Source organism: Salvelinus alpinus, chromosome 19 (genome assembly GCF_045679555.1).
Source record: "Salvelinus alpinus chromosome 19, SLU_Salpinus.1, whole genome shotgun sequence".
Classification (NCBI taxonomy): Eukaryota; Metazoa; Chordata; class Actinopteri; order Salmoniformes; family Salmonidae; genus Salvelinus; species Salvelinus alpinus.
The window spans coordinates 5199218-5222141 of record NC_092104.1 but is presented as its reverse complement, the minus strand read 5'-3'; the positions used below and the strand labels follow the sequence as shown (position 1 = coordinate 5222141).

The 22924-nt window shown below is 46.1% G+C and overlaps 1 long non-coding RNA gene across 1 annotated transcript in view; it reads right to left on the bottom strand.

Moving 5' to 3' along the window:
- LOC139544903 (uncharacterized) overlaps positions 1-21943 on the bottom strand; it is a 32253-nt gene extending 10310 nt beyond the window's left edge. Inside the window, exon 1 of the long non-coding RNA XR_011668970.1 lies at positions 21461-21943. This is a non-coding gene — a long non-coding RNA (uncharacterized lncRNA). The remainder of the gene's footprint in view (positions 1-21460) is intronic.
- Between the last annotated feature and the right edge of the window lie 981 nt (positions 21944-22924).

The following is a 22924-nucleotide window of genomic DNA, read 5'->3' as shown; positions in this document are numbered from 1 at the left end:
GCCTTGTTGAGGGAATTGTAATTATCATCTAACAAGGAATTGTAGTTAACGATAAATGGTTTCAAACACAGAAATCCCTTGAGCCTAGGTTGCTAACTGAGTGAAAATATACATGAAATCCACACACTTTTACAGAGACACGCAAGTCTCTCTCTCTGTGTGTGTGTGTGTGTGTGTGTGTGTGTGTGTGTGTGTGTGTGTGTGTGTGTGTGTGTGTGTGTGTGTGTTCTAAAAGACCACACTACAGACAAAGACCAGTATTCACTCTGACACACAACAATACACATGTAGACTGGCTTAAAACCTGTCTTAATGTAGACTGGCTTAAAACCTGTCTTAACGTAGGTTGTTCAGCTGCTGTGACAGACAGACAGACAGACAGACAGACAGACAGACAGACAGACAGACAGACAGACAGACAGACAGACAGACAGACAGACAGACAGACAGACAGACAGACAGACAGACAGACAGATAGACAGACACTATCTAGTGATACCTTCATCTCCAGATTAGCCCAGCCTCATAAATAATGTCTGCTTCCTCCTGAAGATTTATTGCAGATTCCTGGCTGGCGCTATGTTCATCAATGCACACACACACACACACACACACACACACAAAAAAGTGTATTGTTGTGTGTCAGAGTGAATACTGGTCTTTTAGAAGTGTGTGTGACGTGTGAAGGCTGTTATGACGTGTGAAGACTGTTATGACGTGTGAAGGCTGTTATGACGTGTGAAGGCTGTTATGACGTGTGAAGGCTGTTATGACGTGTGAAGGTTGTTATGACGTGTGAAGGCTGTTATGACGTGTGAAGGTTGTTATGACGTGTGAAGGTTGTTATCTGAACAGGAGAGGAGCTACCAAACAGATACTATTACACAGCTGACAACACACACACACACACACACACACACACACACACACACACACACACACACACACACACACACACACACACACACACACACACACACACACACACACACACACACACACTTTTATTTAACTAGGCAAGCCAGTTAAGAACAAATTCTTATTTTCAATGACGGCCTAGGAACAGTGGGTTCACTGCCTTGTTCAGGGGTAGAACGACAGATTTGTACCTTGTCAGCTCGGGGATTCCATCCAGCAACCTTTCAGTTACTAGTCCAACGCTCTAACCACTAGGCTATCTGCCTCCCTCCTCTAACCACTAGAAGTAACCACTATTTGAAGTAACTGTACTCTAGAAGGAGAGTGTGCTGTGGATTGGAGGTATGAATACCTCCTTGAGAGAGAAAGCGGAAGAAAAAGAGAGAGAGAGAGAGAGAGAGAGAGAGAGAGAGAGAGAGAGAGAGAGAGAGACTGTAGGCCTTCAGTCAAGGCAGCCATCATAAAGGGAGCTGGTTGCTTGGTTACTACTGTAACTAGGCATGTATGGAGGCCAGCCTAGAGAATCTGGCACAATCTCAATGTTTGAGTACCAAATGGAGCCCTATTCCCTATATAGTGCACTACTTTAGACTAGAACCCTATAACAGGAACAGGGTGCCATTTGGTCACACAACAACAGGCAGTCAGAATGCTTTGGGGCAATCTCTTCCTCCCCCCCAAGCGGAATAGAATAGAACATACATCAGAGATGAAAAGACCGCTTCTTGAAGCAAGGGTGGCGATGTCACAATGTGGGATTTTAGAGGTGGTAGTGAAGGTGGAATTGTACATTGTCCACAAGCTATTGACATGTACATAAGACATGAACATGAAGACATATGTCTACGTGAGTTTATGATGCAGGAGGCCACAAGAGAGACACAACATTCTGCTTTGTAGCCAGCTTTTAAAAAAAACTGAATGAAAGGACGTGGAATATAAGTTCACATCCTGCTCTCCGAGGATGTGAGAAAGTGGGGTCTACCGGTGTGGGGGTCTACCGGTGTGGGGGTCTACCGGTGTGGGGGTCTACCGGTGTGGGGGTCTACCGGTGTGGGGGTCTACCGGTGTGGGGGTCTACCGGTGTGGGGGTCTACCGGTGTGGGGGCCTATCGGTGTGGGGGCCTATCGGTGTGGGGGCCTACCGGTGTGGGGGTCTACCGGTGTGGGGGTCTACCGGTGTGGGGGTCTACCGGTGTGGGGGTCTACCGGTGTGGGGGCCTATCGGTGTGGGGGCCTACCGGTGTGGGGGTCTACCGGTGTGGGGGTCTACCGGTGTGGGGGCCTATCGGTGTGGGGGCCTACCGGTGTGGGGGTCTACCGGTGTGGGGGTCTACCGGTGTGGGGGTCTACCGGTGTGGGGGACTACCGGTGTGGGGGTCTACCGGTGTGGGGCGTACCGGTGTGGGGGTCTACCGGTGTGGGGGACTACCGGTGTGGGGGCCTACCGGTGTGGGGGTCTACCGGTGTGGGGGTCTACCGGTGTGGGGCGTACCGGTGTGGGGGTCTACCGGTGTGGGGGTCTACCGGTGTGGGGGTCTACCGGTGTGGGGGTCTACCGGTGTGGGGTCTACCGGTGTGGGGTCTACCGGTGTGGGGGCCTACCGGTGTGGGGGCCTATCGGTGTGGGGTCTACCGGTGTGGGGGCGTACCGGTGTGGGGCCTACCGGTGTGGGGCGTACCAGTGCGTGTGACCCACCCATCAACCCTGTAGCAGGATCAGCTCTGGGAGTGTCACTAGGGGTCATCAGGATATGGGCTGCGCCAGTAGAGATGTAGCTCTAGATTATGGAGGATATAAAGGTCACTGTGGACCAACCCCAGGACAATCCCTTTAAGATGAAGTCACTGTGGATCAACCCCAGGACAATCCCTTTAAGATGAAGTCACTGTGGACCAACCCCAGGACAATCCCTTTAAGATGAAGTCACTGTGGATCAACCCCAGGACAATCCCTTTAAGATGAAGTCACTGTGGATCAACCCCAGGACAATCCCTTTAAGATGAAGTCACTGTGGACCAACCCCAGGACAATCCCTTTAAGATGAAGTCACTGTGGATCAACCCCAGGACAATCCCTTTAAGATGAAGTCACTGTGGACCAACCCCAAGTCAATCCCTTTAAAATGAAGTCACTGTGGACCAATCGCCCTTGAGACCAACCCCAGGACAATCCCTTAAAAATGAAGTCACCATGGTGACACAACACTGGTCATGTGGGGACAGGACAGACATCTCACTTGTCCCCACTTACCAGTGACATCCATTCTGACCTTTTAACTGGGTTGCCAATCAGTATTAGTGATGCTGCTCTGATGACTTGACTGGTGTGTGGCTGAGTGAATTAGTATTCACAGTCACAATTAAAAGACGACGGAGACGGAATTAGGCAAAGCTTTTCTTCCTTCGTATCAAGGGCCGTTAAACTTCATTCCATGAATGGCTTCGTCTCCGCTGGTTTTTGGTTTTTCCTTTCAATTAAGACCTCGACAACCAGGGATTTCCTTAATAAAGTACAAGGGAGGAGCGAAAACCAGCAGACACTCGACCCTCCGTGTGTAACGGCTGTTGGAAGGAGAGGACCAAGGTGGAGCGTGGTACGTGTCCATATTTATTAAATGAACACTGAAATAACAAAAATAACAAAGAATAACGACCGAAACAGTTCTGGCTGGTGCAGACACACAACAGAAAACAACTAACCACAAAACACAGGTGGGAACAGGCGACCTAAGTATGGTTCTCAATCAAAGACAACGATTGACAGCTGCCTCTGATTGGGAACCATACCAGGCCAAACACATAGAAAAGGACAACATAGAACAAAACATAGAATGCCCACCCCAACTAAGGTTAGGGCGTGACACCGTGGAATGAGTTTGACGTGTGCTTTGCTTGGTGGAATGTGAGGGCCAGACAAGACTGCTGAGGTTGCCTTTGTGGATTGAGGCAGAGAGAGGTAGAACACACACAGACGCACAGACACACAGACACACGCACGCAAACACACAGACACACACACACACGCACGGACGCAAACACACAGACACACACACGCACGGACGCAAACACACACACACAGAGAAGCGATTGATTGTCTGTCTGGCTGACTCTGGCTGGTATGAGCATGCGGACCCCCCACAGAGTGAGACTGGAGGGGATCTCCTCTTTCATGCTGAGCGTACCCTGAATATCCATAATGTCTCATTCCTATTCGTGAGTGAGATTGGGAATACAGGGAAAACACAACAAAAGCCAAACTATATTTACTCAGTCTCAGAATTCATCTCTGTCTGCCTGCTTGCTTCTGATTCAAATCACAGTAACAGACACTGGGTTTCTGAGGTAAAACAGATGGCTCTGCTCACAGTAACAGACACTGGGTTCTGAGGTCAAACAGAAGGCTCTGCTCACAGTAACAGACACTGGGGTTCTGAGGTAAAACAGAAGGCTCTGCTCACAGTAACAGACACTGGGTTTCTGAGGTAAAACAGATGGCTCTGCTCACAGTAACAGACACTGGGTTTCTGAGGTAAAACAGAAGGCTCTGCTCACAGTAACAGACACTGGGTTCTGAGGTCAAACAGAAGGCTCTGCTCACAGTAACAGACACTGGGTTCTGAGGTAAAACAGAAGGCTCTGCTCACAGTAACAGACACTGGGTTCTGAGGTAAAACATTAACAAGTTGGGCAACAAATACACTAAAATCCTCAGACGATGAGTGACATGAAAGACTGCTTCGCATAGAATGTCAGCTTTATCAAGACACTCTGTGTGACAAGGACAGAGAGAGAGAGAGAGAGAGAGAGAGAGAGAGAGAGAGAGAGAGAGAGAGAGAGAGAGAGAGAGAGAGAGAGAGAGAGAGAGAGAGAGAGAGAGAGAGAGAGAGAGAGAGAGAGAGAGACACAGAGAGAGAGAGAGAGAGAGAGAAAGAGACAGAGAGAGAGAGAGAGAGAGAGACAGAGAGAGAGAGAGAGAGAGAGATGATATATTCCAGAAACTGTCATCGTCTCTCTCTGTGATGTCTAGTGTGCTGACAGTGTCTGAAGCCACTCTCTCTCTCACACACACACACACACACACACACACACACACACACACACACACACACACACACACACACACACACACACACACACACACACACACACACACACACACACACACACACACACACACACACACACACACACACACACACACACACACACACACAAAGTCCTCTATTCAATCCGTGTAGCGCAAGTTCAGCATTACAGCGTGATTGGACTGTAAAAAGAAATGTTCCCTGCATTCACGTTAAACGCTGCATATGTCGGCTCAAAGCGGAAATTATTTTGACATCTCTACAGCAGCAATCTGTACCGGTTCAGAAGCTCCAGATTTAACAGAGCCCCCAAAATAATTTGATCTTCACAGTAACAACATCTCTTGTTTATAAAGCCTGTGATCATTGTATCACGTTATTCACCAGGAAAGGAGATGCCATCATACAGAATGATGTCACACAGCGAAGAGACTGTGAGACACGCCTCCTGTCCTGTTCCACATGACCTGCTACCCTCCCTCTATCTCCCTGGACAGAATGACTATCAGTGTGCGTGACTTCGTGTGTGTGTGCGTGACTTCGTGTGTGTGTGCGTGACTTCGTGTGTGTGTGTGTGTGTGTGCGCGTGACTTTGTGTGTGTGTGTGTGTGCGTGACTTCGTGTGTGTGTGTGTGTGTGTGTGTGTGTGTGTGTGTGTGTGTGTGTGTGTGTGTGTGTGTGTGTGTGTGTGTGTGTGTGTGTGTGTGTGTGTGTGTGTGTGTGTGTGTGTGTGTGTGTGTGTGTGTGTGTGTGTGTGTGTGTGTTTCTCAAGAAGACATTAAAGCTGAATCCACATTCTCATGTCCTCTCTTGTAACATGACAGTCTGCAGACTGTCTGTATCTCCTAGTGCTGTTTGGTCCGAAAGCGGTCTTGTGTCTGTGTGTCTCTGTTGAGGAACTACAGCTCAGCAGCAGTGGCTGAATGACTGTTAGGTTGATCTGCCCACAGGCCATTAGGTAGGGTACACCTCAGCCAAATACATGTAAACTCAGTTTTTCACAACCTGACATTTAATCCGAGTACAAATTCCCTGTCTTAGGTCAGTTAGGATCACCACTTTATTTTCAGAATGTAAAATGTCAGAATAATAGTAGAGAGAATGATTTATTTATTTCATCACATTCCCAGTGGGTCAGAAGTTTACATACACTCAGTTAGTATTTGGTAGCACTGTCTGTAAATTGTTTAACTTGGGTCAAACGTTTCGGGTAGCCTTCCACAAGCTTCCCACAATAAGTTGGGTGAATTTTGGCCCATTCCTCCTTACAGAGCTGGTGTAACTGAGTCAGGTTTGTAGGCCTCCTTGCTCACGCATGCTTTTTCAGTTCTGCCCACAAATTTTCTATGGGATTGAGGTCAGGGCTTTGTGATGGCCACTCCAATACCTTGACTTTGTTGTCCTTAAGCCATTTTGCCACAACTTTGGAAGTATGCTTGGGGTCATTGTCCATTTGGAAGACCCATTTGCGACCAAACCTTAACTTCCTGACTGATGTCTTGAGATGTTGCTTCAATATATCCACATAATTTTCCTCCCTCATGATGCCATCTATTTTGTGAAGTGCACCAGTCCCTCCTGCAGCAAAGCACCCCCACAACATGATGCTGCCACCTCCGTGCTTCACGGTTGAGATGGTGTTCTTCGGCTTGCAAGCTTCCCCTTTTTCCTCCAAACATAACGATGGTCATTATGGCCAAATAGTTATATTTTTGTTTCATCAGACCAGAGGACATTTCTCCAAAAACTATAATCTTTGTCTCCCATGTGCAGTTGCAAACCGTAGTCTGGCTTTTTTTATGGCGGGTTTGGAGCAGTGGTTTCTTCCTTGCTGAGTGGCCTTTCAGGTTATGTTGATATAGGACTCATTTTAGTATGGATATCAAATACTTTTGTACCTATTTCCTCCAGCATCTTCACAAGGTCCTTTGCTGTTGTTCTGGGATTGATTTGCACTTTTTGCACCAAAGTACGTTCATCTCTTGGAGACAGAACGCGTCTCCTTCCTGAGCGGTATGACGGCTGCGTGGTCCCATGGTGTTTATACCTCGTACTATTGTTTGTATAGATGAATGTGGTACCTTTAGGCGTTTGGAAATTGCTCCCAAGGATGAACCAGACTTGTGGAGGTCTACAATTGTTTTCTGAGGGCTTGGCTGATTTCTTTAGATTTTCCCATGATGTCAAGCAAAGAGGCACTGAGTTTGAAGGTAGGCCTTGAAATACATCCACAGGTACACCTCCAATTGACTCAAATTATGTGAATTAGGATATCAGAAGCTTCTAAAGACATGACATAATTTTCTGGAATTTTCCAAGCTGTTTAAAGGCACAGTCAAATTAGTGTATGTAAACTTCTGACCCACTGGAATTCTGATACAGTGAATTATAAGTGAAATAATCTGTTTGTAAACAATTGTTGGAAAAATTACTTGTGTCATGCACAAAGTAGACGTCCTAACCGAATTGCCAAAAGTATTGTTTGTTAAGAAGTAATTTGTGGAGTGGTTGAAAAACGAGAAAAACGGAAACTTAGTTTCCAACCTAAGTGTATGTAAACTTCCGACTTCAACTGTATGTAGAAAAGCTTGGATAATGGGTCATTAGACAGACAGACAGACAGACAGACAGACAGACAGACAGACAGACAGACAGACAGACAGACAGACAGACAGACAGACAGACAGACAGACAGACAGACAGACAGGCAGACCGAGACAGACAGACAGAGAGAGACACAGACAGACAGACAGACAGACAGACAGACAGACAGACAGACAGACAGACAGACAGGAAAGTGAGAGATAGGAGGCAGAATATGATTAAAATAAAATGTGGAGTGTGTGTGTGTAGAGAAACCCTCTCTGTTGAGCTGGTTACCTATCAGTGACACCTGGTTCTTCTTGCTCTATTTATTTCCTGCTCTGCACACACACACACACACACACACACACACACACACACACACACACACACACACACACACACACACACACACACACACACACACACACACACACACACACACACACACACACACACACACACACACACACACACACACACACACACACACACTTTGTTCCTGATTATTAATGAGACACAAAGATGAAGAGTGACGTGCCACTCTATAAACAGGAAGAGTCTCAGTGACAGCAGGCTAATCTGTACAGACAGGCAGAGTCTCATAGTGACAGCAGGCTGATCTGTACAGACAGGCAGAGTCTCATAGTGACAGCAGGCTGATCTGTACAGACAGGCAGAGTCTCATAGTGACAGCAGGCTGATCTGTACAAACAGGCAGAGTCTCATAGTGACAGCAGGCTGATCTGTACAGACAGGCAGAGTCTCATAGGGACAGCAGGCTGATCTGTACAGACAGGCAGTCTCATATTGACAGCAGGCTGATCTGTACAGACAGGCAGAGTCTCATAGTGACAGCAGGCTGATCTGTACAGACAGGCAGAGTCTCATAGTGACAGCAGGCTGATCTGTACAGACAGGCAGAGTCTCATAGTGACAGCAGGCTGATCTGTACAGACAGGCAGAGTCTCACAGTGAACAATACTGTTTGTGGAGAGATTAGGTTGGGAAAACAAAACCACTCAGATTTCCATATCGTCAGGATCCGTCTCTTGATTTTGCTCACAAACAGAAAGACAGACAGACGGACGGACGAACAGACAGCGTTCTCTTACCATTTGAGCTCGCAGTATGAAGTAAATAATTGTTAAATTAACTGCTATTCAAACACCTACGGCTAAGCTGTTATTATCCTTCTGGTTCCCGAGCCATCACAGTAAAAACCTCCTCCTCTGGTAAGGGCCAGGGCCAATTAGCCACTATAATGATTACAAAGGAACCGATCACTTCTCCTGAACACTTTCCATTCAACACCAGACCTTGGACCAGACCTTGGAGCAGACATTGGACCAGACCTTGGACCAGACCTTGGACCAGACCTTGGACCAGACCTTGGACCAGACCTTGGACCAGACCTTGGACCAGACCTTGGACCAGACCTTGGACCAGACCTTGGACCAGACCTTGGACCAGACCTTGGAGCAGACCTTGGAGCAGACATTGGAGCAGACCTTGGAGCAGACATTGGACCAGACCTTGGACCAGACCTTGGAGCAGACCTTGGAGCAGACCTTGGAGCAGACATTGGACCAGACCTTGGACCAGACCTTGGACCAGACCTTGGAGCAGACCTTGGAGCAGACCTTGGAGCAGACCTTGGAGCAGACATTGGACCAGACCTTGGACCAGACCTTGGACCAGACCTCGGACCAGACCTTGGACCAGACCTCGGACCAGACCTTGGACCAGACCTTGGACCAGACCTTGGACCAGACCTTGGACGTGTCTCAAGTGGCATCCTATTCCCTACATAGTGCTCTATATTTGACCAGGGCTCATAGGCGCTCCGGTCTAAAGTAGTGCACCCTGTAGGGAATAGGGTGGCGTTTGAGACGCACCCCGTCTCTATAGCGATGGCAGCACTGTAGAGAAATGTTTCAGGAAATGTAGCTACGCGGATGCTGAAAACACTCATATTAGTTTTCTCAGAAGCATTTTGCCCGTTCTACCACCACGATCCCATTTCTATTGTTCTTTAAAGCTGGATATTCTTAACGGTGAAACTGCCGTGTCCGTTTGAAATATTACAAGAACAACAAAAAGTTACTGCACAAAACAAACACTGTTTTTTCCCCCCTCTGACATTATTGCTCGTGTAACAGCAGCATACCAGTGGCTTCTGAAAGTATTCAGACCCCTTCACGTTTTCCACATTTTGAAACGTTACAACCTTATTCTAAAAGGGATTAAACATGTCTTCTCATCAATTTACACACACAATACTTCATAATGACAAAGCAAAAACAGGTTTTAGAATTTTTTTGTAAATGTATTAAAAATAAGAAACATAAATACCTTATTTGCATGAGTATTCAGACCCTTTGTTATGAGACTCTAAATTTATTTCAGGTGCATCCTGTTTCCATTAACTTTTGACAAGGCACACCTGTTAATTGAAATGCATTCCAGGTGACTACCTCATGAAGCTGGTTGAGAGAATGCCAAGAATGTGCAAAGCTGTCATCAAGGCAAAGGGTGGCTACTTTGAAGAATCTCAAATATAAATATATTTAGATTTGTTTAACACTTGTTTGGTTACTACATGATTCCATATGTGTTATTTCATAGTTGTGATGTCTTCACTATTATTGTACAATGTAAAAAAATAAATAAAATGAGTCGGTGTGTCCAAACTTTTGACTGGTACTGCATATATATATATATATTTGTTTTGTATTGACCCAGTTCTGGATCCGAACCGCGGTCCGCCAGGTGAGTATGTGGGCTCTACAACATCCGTAGAGTACGACCCTACCTCACACAGGAAGCGGCACAGGTCCTAATCCAAGCACTTGTCATCTCCCATCTGGACTACTGCAACTCGCTGTTGGCTGTTGGCTTGTGCCATCAAACCCCTGCAATTTATCCAGAAAGCTGCAGCCCGCCTGTTGTTCAACCTTCCTAAGTTCTCTCATGTCACCCCGCTCCTCCGCACACTCCACTGGCTTCCAGTCGAAGCTCGCATCCATGACAAGACCACGGAGCAGCAAGAGGATCTGCCCCTCCCTACCTTCAGGCTACACTCCAACCCTACAGTCCAACCCTACACTCCAACCCTACACTCCAACCCTACACTCCAACCCTACACTCCAACCCTACACTCTAAACCCTACACTCTAAACCCTACACTCCAACCCTACACTCCAACCCCTACACTCCAACCCCTACACTCCAACCCCTACACTCCAACCCCTACACTCCAACCCCTACACTCCAAACCCTACACTCCAAACCCTACACTCCAAACCCTACACTCCAACCCCTTCACTCCAACCCTACACTCCAACCCCTACACTCCAACCCCTTCACTCCAACCCCTACACTCCAACCCCTACACTCCAAACCCTACACTCCCGACCTTACACTCCAACCCCTGCACTCCAACCCCTACACTCCAAACCTACACTCCAAACCTACACTCCAACCCCTACACTCCAAACCCTACACTCCAACCCCTACACTCCAACCCCTACACTCTAAACCCTACACTCTAAACCCTACACTCCAACCCTACACTCCAACCCCTACACTCCAACCCCTACACTCCAACCCCTACACTCCAACCCCTACACTCCAACCCCTACACTCCAAACCCTACACTCCAAACCCTACACTCCAACCCTACACTCCAACCCCTTCACTCCAACCCTACACTCCAACCCCTACACTCCAACCCCTTCACTCCAACCCCTACACTCCAACCCCTACACTCCAACCCCTACACTCCAAACCCTACACTCCCGACCTTACACTCCAACCCCTGCACTCCAACCCCTACACTCCAAACCTACACTCCAACCCCTACACTCCAAACCCTACACTCCAAACCCTACACTCCAACCCTACACTCCAGCCCCTACACTCCAACCACTACACTCCAACCCTACACTCCAACCCTACACTCCAACCCTACACTCCAACCCCTGCACTCCAACCCCTACACTCCAAACCTCCACCTCAACCCTACACTCCAACCCTACACTCCAAGCCCTACACTCTAAACCCTACACTCCAAACCCTACACTCCCGACCCTACACTCTAAACCCTACACTCCAAACCCTACACTCCAAACCCTACACTCCCGACCCTACACTCCAAACCCTACACTCCAAACCCTACACTCCAACCCCACACTCCAACCCCTACACTCCAAACCCTACACTCCAACCCCTACACTCCAAACCCTACACTCCAACCAGAGTACTCCGTTCTGCCACCTCTCCCTTTGATCCCCCCTCCCTACTAGCACCGACTTTGCTGGTAGCTACTTTATTGAGGAAAAATGTACTTACTATGACAGACATCCTGAGTGGCGCCGCGGTCTAAGGCACAGCATCGCAGGGTTGGAGGCGTCACTACAGACCCGGGTTTGATCCCGGGCTGTACCACAACCAGCCGTGATCGGGAGTCCCATAGGGCAGAGCACAATTGGCCCGGGTTAGGGGAGGGTTTGACCGGGGTAGGCCGTCATTGTAAATAAACATTTATTCTTAACTGACTTATAAATAAAAAAAAGTAAAAAAATAAATATAAAAAGTAAAAAAATAAATACAAATATGTGGTTGTCCCATCTAGTTATGTCAGTTAGCTGCACTAACTGTAAGCCGCTCTGAATAAGAGCGTCTGCTAAATGACTCGTATTTAAAATGGTTATTTTGACCTCCCCACAGTTATAAACAGGAAGAGGAAGTGTAAACTCTAACATATCCTATTAACTAGAAAGGTAACTCCAAACACAACTGTTTAACCGGATAAGAGTCTAAGCCCTGTCTAACCTGGGGTAAGGGGTGGGGTACTACTACGCTATATGGAATTGTCATATGGGGTAGGGTACTACTAAGCTATATGGAATTGTCATATGGGGTAGGGTACTACTAAGCTATATGGAATTGTCATATGGGGTAGGGTACTACTAAGCTATATGGAATTGTCATATGGGGTAGGGTACTACTAAGCTATATGGAATTGTCATATGGGGTAGGGTACTACTAAGCTATATGGAATTGTCATATGGGGTAGGGTACTACTAAGCTATATGGAATTGTCATATGGGGTAGGGTACTACTAAGCTATATGGAATTGTCATATGGGGTAGGGTACTACTAAGCTATATGGAATTGTCATATGGGGTAGGGTACTACTAAGCTATATGGAATTGTCATATGGGGTAGGGTACTCCTAAGCTATATGGAATTGTCATATGGGGTAGGGTACTACTAAGCTATATGGAATTGTCATATCAAGGATCATTTTGCTATTTGATTTTGAATTTTAAGACCCCTTGAAGTATTCCCCCCAAAATATTAAAAAAAATATTTGATGAAAAATTATTTTTGGCCGTACTGCTATTCGCCCATACAAACACATTGAATAACAGATTCACTACATGGAACAACAGATAGTCCCCTAATATATCAAAAGGAAGTTTGTTCTGAAGTGTCTGTCCTACAGTATATCTGAGAGGTATAAGAAAGATCAGAAAACATTTTATTTATTTTTTATTTATTTTTTACATGTATTTCATACCATATTTTTGTCACTAAACAGCCTCCATACACTTCCATTAAGTTTTTCAACTGGTACAGGGGGACATTCTGACGAGTCTTGTGAGGCCTGTGGATGACCTAGAGCCAAACAACCGACATGTACGTGTTCCTGGGAGTCTCGCCTTTCCACAGAGGGGTATCATATTGGTGTGTAGCCCAAACTTTGCGGATGCTACAGATAGAAGTTGGTAGATCGGCTGTACTGACATCAGACGCTTGTGACGCTTGTGGGAGTCGTATACCAAGACGGAGAACACCATCGTGTTTGTGAGCGTCTCATCTTTCCATAGAGGGGTCATAATAGTTTGTAGGCCAAACCAGTCGTACGCTACAGACGATTTTGTGAGAAGATACATTTTCAGGATGTCTCAAGGTCTGACAAACACCGCTCTAGCTCTGTCATCTTTCAGCACCGATTGGGAAGTGTGACATCGGCGGATGCGGTGAGACACATTGAGACACATTCAGTGCAAAAAAAACAGATCTCTACCTTATTAAACGGACATATTTTTATGGGGATTAATTTTTTTTTTTTGATTTCCACGCAACGTCGACCTTAAGAGGATTTATTAAAGAAAGGTTAGCCATTTGTTGGCAAAAATGTATGTCCAAATCAAGAAAGCTTATCAGTAGCCCTTATCAGTAGCCCTTACCAGTAGCCCTTACCAGTAGCCCTTACCAGTAACCAGCAGCACTTGTCATGACTGGTACTCGTGGGTGCTTTTTCAAAGCAGATACTCCCACTCTCTAATGTGTGTAATTATCTCTAATGTGTGTAATTATCTCTAATGTGTGTAATTATCTCTAATGAGTGTAATTATCTCTAATGAGTGTAATTATCTCTAATGAGTGTTAGTATTGATGATCCCTAATGAGTGTGCTTATCTCTAATGAGTGTAATTATCTCTAATGGGTGTAATTATATCTAACGAGTGTCATTATCTCAAATTAGTGTAATTATCTATAATGGGTGTAATTATCTATAATGTGTGTAATTATCTCGTATGACTGTAATTATCTCCAATGTGTGTAATTATCTCTAATGGGTGTAATTATCTCTAATGAGTGTAATTATCTATAATGGGTGTAATTACCTCTAATGAGTGTCATTATCTTAAATGGGTGTAATTATCTCTAATTCGTGTGATTACCTCTAATGAGTGTCATTATCTCTAATTAGTGTAATTATCTCTAATGAGTGTAATTTGCTCTATATTTGCAGTTGAGCAATAAACTTGACGTCGTTAGAAACAATATATTTTTTCGTAGGTAATTCAAAATTAGTTCATTCTGTTTTTACGAACAACATTCATAAAATATTTAAATGACTAAATTCAAACTCTGCGGAACCCGAGGAGGGCTGCGGACCCCAGTTTGAATATCTCTGCTCTGAACTGATCAGCGTGTTTGTTTGTTTGTATTTGTTCTGTGGAAGCCAGCATGCTAGTTGCTAATTGTGCTAGCGATACACCTCCTTGTTCTGTGGCTGAGAAGCCAGGGTTCTAGTTGCTAATTGTGCTAGCGATACACCTCCTTGTTCTGTGGCTGAGAAGCCAGCATGCTAGTTGCTAATTGTGCTAGCGATACACCTTGTTCTGTGACTGAGAAACCAGCATGCTAGTTGCTAATTGTGCTAGCGATACACCTTGTTCTGTGGCTGAGAAGCCAGCATGCTAGTTGCTAATTGTGCTAGCGATACACCTTGTTCTGTGGCTGAGAAGCCAGCATGCTAGTTGCTAATTGTGCTAGCGATACACCTTGTTCTGTGGCTGAGAAGCCAGCATGCTAGTTGCTAATTGTGCTAGCGATACACCTTGTTCTGTGGCTGAGAAGCCAGCGTGCTAGTTGCTAATAGTGCTAGCGATACACCTCCTTGTTCTGTGGCTGAGAAGCCAGCATGCTAGTTGCTAATAGTGCTAGCGATACACCTCCTTGTTCTGTGGCTGAGAAGCCAGCGTGCTAGTTGCTAATAGTGCTAGCGATACACCTCCTTGTTCTGTGGCTGAGAAGCCAGCTTGCTAGTTGCTAATTGTGCTAGCGATACACCTCCTTTTGAGTTCTGAATTCCTGACATGCTCGTCTGTCTGTCTTTTCAAATCGCTCCACATGAAACCTGTCTAATACAGATTTCATAGGGATTAATTTGTACCTTTTTCATTTTTTTGCCTTCTATAAAACCCAATTCATGGCACTCGGGACTGGCTAGGTGTTTCAGAGAGACTGCAGTGGTTTCAACACGAACACACACACACACACACACACACACACACACACACACACACACACACACACACACACACACACACACACACACACACACACACACACACACACACACACACACACACACACACACACACACACACACACACACTGCAGCGGTTTAAATATTTCATGGTTTGTGATTGTGAATTCTATGGATGTGTCAATGTTTCACCCAAAGGAAGAGTGTCTGCAAATAGGACTTGTTTTTCAAATGCCAGAGAATATTTTCAGCAATGTCACGATTGTGTGTGCGTGGCTTTGTCTGTGTGTGTGTGGGTTTGTCTGTGTGTGTGTGTGTGTGTGTGTGTGTGTGTGTGTGTGTGTGTGTGTGTGTGTGTGTGTGTGTGTGTGTGTGTGTGTGTGTGTTTTCATCAACGGTAACGCCTTCTGATCAAGAAGTCCTTAGACACACCTCGTTGAATTTGATGAGAAATAGTAAAGCAGGTGCTGCAGTGTAGTGTACTAAAACAAAATGTCTCTCTCACACACACACACACACACACACACACACACACACACACACACACACACACACACACACACACACACACACACACACACACACACACACACACACACACACACACACACACACACACACACACACACACAGTATATGCAGTAAAGAACACTTGTTATAGCTGTTAGGACTCGGGCATCCTGAGAGAGATATTAAGTAACAGACTACACTAGTGAGGGAGGGAGAGAGAGATAGAGAGAGAGAGGAGAGATAGAGATGAAGAGAGAGGGAGGTAGGGAGAGAGAGAAGAGAAAGAATGAAAGAGAACTAGATAGAGGGAGGGAGAGAGAGAGAGAGAGAGAGAGAAAGAGAGAAGAGAGAGGGGGCTAGAAAGAGAGAGAGAGGGGAGAGAGAAGAGAGAGAGGGAGAGGGGGAGAGAGAGAGAGAGGAGAGATCGAGATGAAGAGAGATGGAGGTAGGGAGAGAGAGAAGAGAAAGAATGAAAGACAGAAAGATAACTAGATAGAGGGAGGGAGAGAGAGAGGAGAGAAAGAGAGAAGAGAGAGAGTGGGGAGAGGGGAAGAGAAAGAGAGAATGAAAGAGAGAGAAAGAAGGAGACTGGATCCTGGTCACTACATGTCATACTACAGCACTACCATTGGTCCTGGTCATTACATCACTACTATGGGTCCTGGTCACTACATGTCATACTACACCACTACTATGGGTCCTGGTCACTACAGCACTACTATGGGTCCTGGTCACTACACCACTACTATGGGTCCTGGTCACTACAGCACTACTATGGGTCCTGGTCACTACAGCACTACTATGGGTCCTGGTCACTACAGCACTACTATGGGTCCTGGTCACTACAGCATTACTATGGGCCCTGGTCACTACAGCACTACTATGGGTCCTGGTCACTACAGCACTACTATGGGTCCTGGTCACTACATGTCATACTACACCACTACTATGGGTCCTGGTCACTACAGCACTACTATGGGTCCTGGTCACTACAGCACTACTATGGGTCCTGGTCACTACACCACTACTATGGGTCCTGGTCACTACAGCACTACTATGGGTCCTGGTCACTACAGCACTACTATGGGTCCTGGTCATTACAGCACTACTATGGGTCCTGGTCACTACAGCATTACTATGGGTCCTGGTCACTACATGTCATACTACAGCACTACTATGGGTCCTGGTCACTACAGCACTACTATGGGTCCTGGTCACTACAGCACTACTATGGGTCCTGGTCATTACAGCACTACTATGGGTCCTGGTCACTACACCACTACTATGGGTCCTGGTCACTACAGCACCACTATGGGTCCTGGTCACTACAGCACTACTATGGGTCCTGGTCACTACAGCACTACTATGGGTCCTGGTCACTACAGCACTACTATGGGTCCTGGTCACTACACCACTACTATGGGTCCTGGTCACTACAGCACTACTATGGGTCCTGGTCACTACAGCACTACTATGGGTCCTGGTCACTACAGCACTACTATGGGTCCTGGTCACTACACCACTACTATGGGTCCTGGTCACTACAGCACTACTATGGGTCCTGGTCACTACAGCACTACTATGGGTCCTGGTCACTACAGCACTACTATGGGTCCTGGTCACTACAGCACTACTATGGGTCCTGGTCACTACAGCATTACTATGGGTCCTGGTCACTACATGTCATACTACACCACTACTATGGGTCCTGGTCACTACAGCACTACTATGGGTCCTGGTCACTACACCACTACTATGGGTCCTGGTCATTACACCACTACTATGGGTCCTGGTCACTACAGCACTACTATGGGTCCTGGTCACTACAGCACTACTATGGGTCCTGGTCATTACAGCACTACTATGGGTCCTGGTCACTACAGCACTACTATGGGTCCTGGTCACTACAGCACTACTATGGGCCCTGGTCACTACAGCACTACTATGGGTCCTGGTCACTACACCACTACTATGGGTCCTGGTCATTACAGCATTACTATGGGTCCTGGTCACTACATGTCATACTACAGCACTACTATGGGTCCTGGTCATTACACCACTACTATGGGTCCTGGTCACTACAGCACTACTATGGGTCCTGGTCATTACAGCATTACTATGGGTCCTGGTCACTACAGCACTACTATGGGTCCTGGTCACTACAGCACTACTATGGGTCCTGGTCACTACAGCACTACTATGGGTCCTGGTCACTACATGTCATACTACAGCACTACTATGGGTCCTGGTCATTACACCACTACTATGGGTCCTGGTCACTACACCACTACTATGGGTCCTGGTCACTACAGCACTACTATGGGTCCTGGTCACTACACCACTACTATGGGTCCTGGTCACTACACCACTACTATGGGTCCTGGTCATTACAGCATTACTATGGGTCCTGGTCACTACATGTCATACTACAGCACTACTATGGGTCCTGGTCATTACACCACTACTATGGGTCCTGGTCACTACACCACTACTATGGGTCCTGGTCATTACAGCATTACTATGGGTCCTGGTCACTACATGTCATACTACAGCACTACTATGGGTCCTGGTCATTACACCACTACTATGGGTCCTGGTCACTACAGCACTACTATGGGTCCTGGTCATTACACCACTACTATGGGTCCTGGTCACTACAGCATTACTATGGGTCCTGGTCACTACACCACTACTATGGGTCCTGGTCATTACAGCACTACTATGGGTCCTGGTCACTACAGCACTACTATGGGTCCTGGTCATTACACCACTACTATGGGTCCTGGTCACTACAGCACTACTATGGGTCCTGGTCACTACAGCACTACTATGGGTCCTGGTCACTACAGCATTACTATGGGTCCTGGTCACTACAGCATTACTATGGGTCCTGGTCACTACACCACTACTATGGGTCCTGGTCATTACAGCACTACTATGGGTCCTGGTCACTACAGCACTACTATGGGTCCTGGTCACTACAGCACTACTATGGGTCCTGGTCACTACAGCACTACTATGGGTCCTGGTCACTACAGCACTACTATGGGTCCTGGTCACTACAGCACTACTATGGGTCCTGGTCACTACAGCACTACTATGGGTCCTGGTCATTACAGCACTACTATGGGTCCTGGTCACTACAGCACTACTATGGGTCCTGGTCATTACAGCATTACAGGTCATTACATGTCATGCTGAGCACTCGGCCCACCAACCTGTGGAGCTGAAAATGAGAACGCTGTGGGTGTTTGCCATCTTTGCACAGGTGCAGTGAGTGTGTCTGTGCGTGCGTACAAGTGAGAGTGCGTATGTCTGTGTGTGTGTGTGTGTGACACACTGACCCAAATATACACACACTTGCAATTCTCACCAAGACAACGCTAGTACCCGCTGGCACACACACACACACACACACACACACACACACACACACACACACACACACACACACACACACACACACACACACACACACACACACACACACACACACACACACACACACACACACACACACACACACACACACACACACACACACACACACATCAAAGAATATATTATAATACACACTCTCCAGACTACTGCCTTTAAGTCAACCATCTCACCAGGTAGTGAAACAGCCTGACATTACATACAAGTTGGTTCAACAACATGTAATCACCCTGCAGCTACACGGTGGTAGAAGACTGAAAATACAAACAGAAAGAGAATATTGGCTTTCGACTTTCTTCTGTGTGTTCACTACAGTACAGCACTAAATAAATATAGTAAATATACTGGTTAGACTCCACATCAGACACTACAGTCAATATACTGGTTAGACTCCACATCAGAAACTACAGTAAATATACTGGTTAGACTCCTCATCAGAAACTACAGTCAATATACTGGTTAGACTCCACATCAGAAACTACAGTAAATATACTGATTAGACTCCACATCAGAAACTACAGTAAATATACTGGTTAGACTCCACATCAGAAACTACAGTAAATATACTGGTTAGACTCCACATCAGAAACTACAGTAAAAATACTGGTTAGACTCCACATCAGACACTACAGTAAAAATACTGGTTAGACTCCACATCAGAAACTACAGTAAAAATACTGGTTAGACTCCACATCAGACACTACAGTAAATATACTGGTTAGACTCCACATCAGAAACTACAGTAAATATACTGGTTAGACTCCACATCAGAAACTACAGTAAATATACTGGTTAGACTCCACATCAGAAACTACAGTACAGCACTGTACAGTAAATATACTGGTTAGACTCCACATCAGAAACTACAGTAAATATACTGGTTAGACTCCACATCAGAAACTACAGTAAATATACTGGTTAGACTCCACATCAGAAACTACAGTACAGCACTGTACAGTAAATATACTGGTTAGACTCCACATCAGAAACTACAGTAAATATACTGGTTAGACTCCACATCAGAAACTACAGTAAATATACTGGTTAGACTCCACATCAGAAACTACAGTAAATATACTGGTTAGACACCACATCAGAAACTACAGTAAATATACTGGTTAGACTCCACATCAGAAACTACAGTAAATATACTGGTTAGACTCCACATCAGAAACTACAGTAAATATACTGGTTAGACTCCACATCAGAAACTACAGTAAATATACTGGTTAGACTCCACATTAGAAACTACAGTAAATATACTGGTTAGACTCCACATCAGAAACTACAGTAAATATACTGGTTAGACTCCACATCAGAAACTACAGTAAATATACTGGTTAGACTCCACATCAGAAACTACAGTAAATATACTGGTTAGACTCCACATCAGAAACTACAGTAAATATACTGGTTAGACTCCACATCAGAAACTACAGTAAATATACTGGTTAGACTCCACATCAGAAACTACAGTAAATATACTGGTTAGACTCCACATTAGAAACTACAGTAAATATACTGGTTAGACTCATTTACATTACATTACATTTAAGTCATTTAGCAGACGCTCTTATCCAGAGCGACATCAGAAACTACAGTAAATATACTGGTTAGACTCCACATCAGAAACTACAGTAAATATACTGGTTAGACTCCACATCAGACACTACAGTAAATATACTGGTTAGACTCCACATCAGACACTACAGTACAGCATTGTACAGTAAATACTGTAAGTTACTGTAAGTAACTGGTCCTGGTCCATATTAGTACACTATAAAGGGAATAGGGTGCCATTTGGGACGCAGACTACGAGCCACTCTGAAAGAATCACTACAGACAGCGACTGTCAAACTAAAGACAGCATAGCGACTGTCAAACTAAAGACAGCATAGCAACTGTCAATCACAATCATGAACAAAGCATCAGCTCCTGTTGCCATAGCGAAATCAGGTGATGTATGTCTGCCGCACAGTATACCTTAAGCTCGCCGGTAGAAATCCTCTCTCTGCTTACACAAAGACATGCTAGAAAGCAACCCGTTAAGGGCACTACTTCTTGATCTTACCTGGAACATCCCTGGTGAAGTGCCCTTGTCTGGAAGAGTACATCCCAGCAGCTCAGCCAGAAACTTTGCCATGTAAGAGCTGAGAGAGGAGGGTGGTTGTCCCTGGTCCAGCGCAGGAGAACAACACACACACACACAGGAGCCACACACACACACACACTGCCAGGTAAGTCCAACTGTATGTCATCCACAGTAGTGATTCCCTCTGATAACTTCTTCCTGGAGAATATCCTCCTATATCCTCATCCTCCCTTTCAGAATCTCTGTATTCCTACTCTTCCTGTACAAGCCCTCTGGAAAGCAGACGGAGACAGGTTGATGGTGTGTGTGTGTGTGTGTGTGTGTGTGTGTGTGTGTGTGTGTGTGTGTGTGTGTGTGTGTGTGTGTGTGTGTGTGTGTGTGTGTATATATTTGTGCCAGCTGGAACGCAGGCGGTCGCTGGGTTCAGAGCGGCGGCCGTATAGATGTGAGCCCTGCGTTAGCTCTGCCACCACCTCCCAGTCTCTTTACTACTGAATGAATGGTACTCGACTGCCATAGTACAGAGCAGAGCAGAGAGGGTCGGGGCCAACCAGGGGGGGCCGCACTGCCAAACCGGTGTAGGCACTTTTCAACGACCAAACCCCCCTTTGTAGGCACTTAACAACGCAGCACGTAAAATGTAATTTTCGAAGATGTTTTTATCCAAAGCGACATACGGGTTGTTTGACACTGTATTGATTAACTCAAATGATTCTATTGATTACCTAACATGATTCAATTGATTAACTAACATGACTTTTAATTTTTCTACAGTATATTTAGGGGAAGACGGTGCAATTCACTAGCCTGACGACTCACACTATATTCTCCCGCTGCTCTGTCGTTTCGCTACGTACTTTAGTCTGAGACTGCCGTCGTTGAAGTCGTTTGTGGTGACGAGGGGCGTCGAAACAAAACAAAGTCATCAGCGATTGGATCCTCTCTAACTAAATCAGAGGATCAAAGCCAATGACTGGCATAGCCAGGTAACCAAGCAAGCAATTCAGCCTTCATCCCCATGACCTCTAAAGCATCTATTTTAACAAACCTAACACAATGGTACATCTAAGGGATCTATTTTAACAAACCTAACACAATGGTAAACAAACACAATTTGGCTAGGGGCACAGTCGTCTAGGGGACGCAGTCGTCTAGGGGCACAGTCGTCTAGGCGACGCAGTCGTCTAGGGGGCACAGTCGTCTAGGGGACACGGTCGTCTAGGGGGCACAGTCGTCTAGGGGACGCAGCCGTCTAGGGGGCACAGTCGTCTAGGGGACGCAGTCGTCTAGGGGACGCAGCCGTCTAGGGGCACAGTTGTCTAGGGGACGCAGCCGTCTAGGGGGCGCAGTCGTCTAGGGGACGCAGTCGTCTAGGGGCACAGTTGTCTAGGGGACGCAGCCGTCTAGGGGACGCAGTCGTCTAGGGGCACAGTCGTCTAGGGG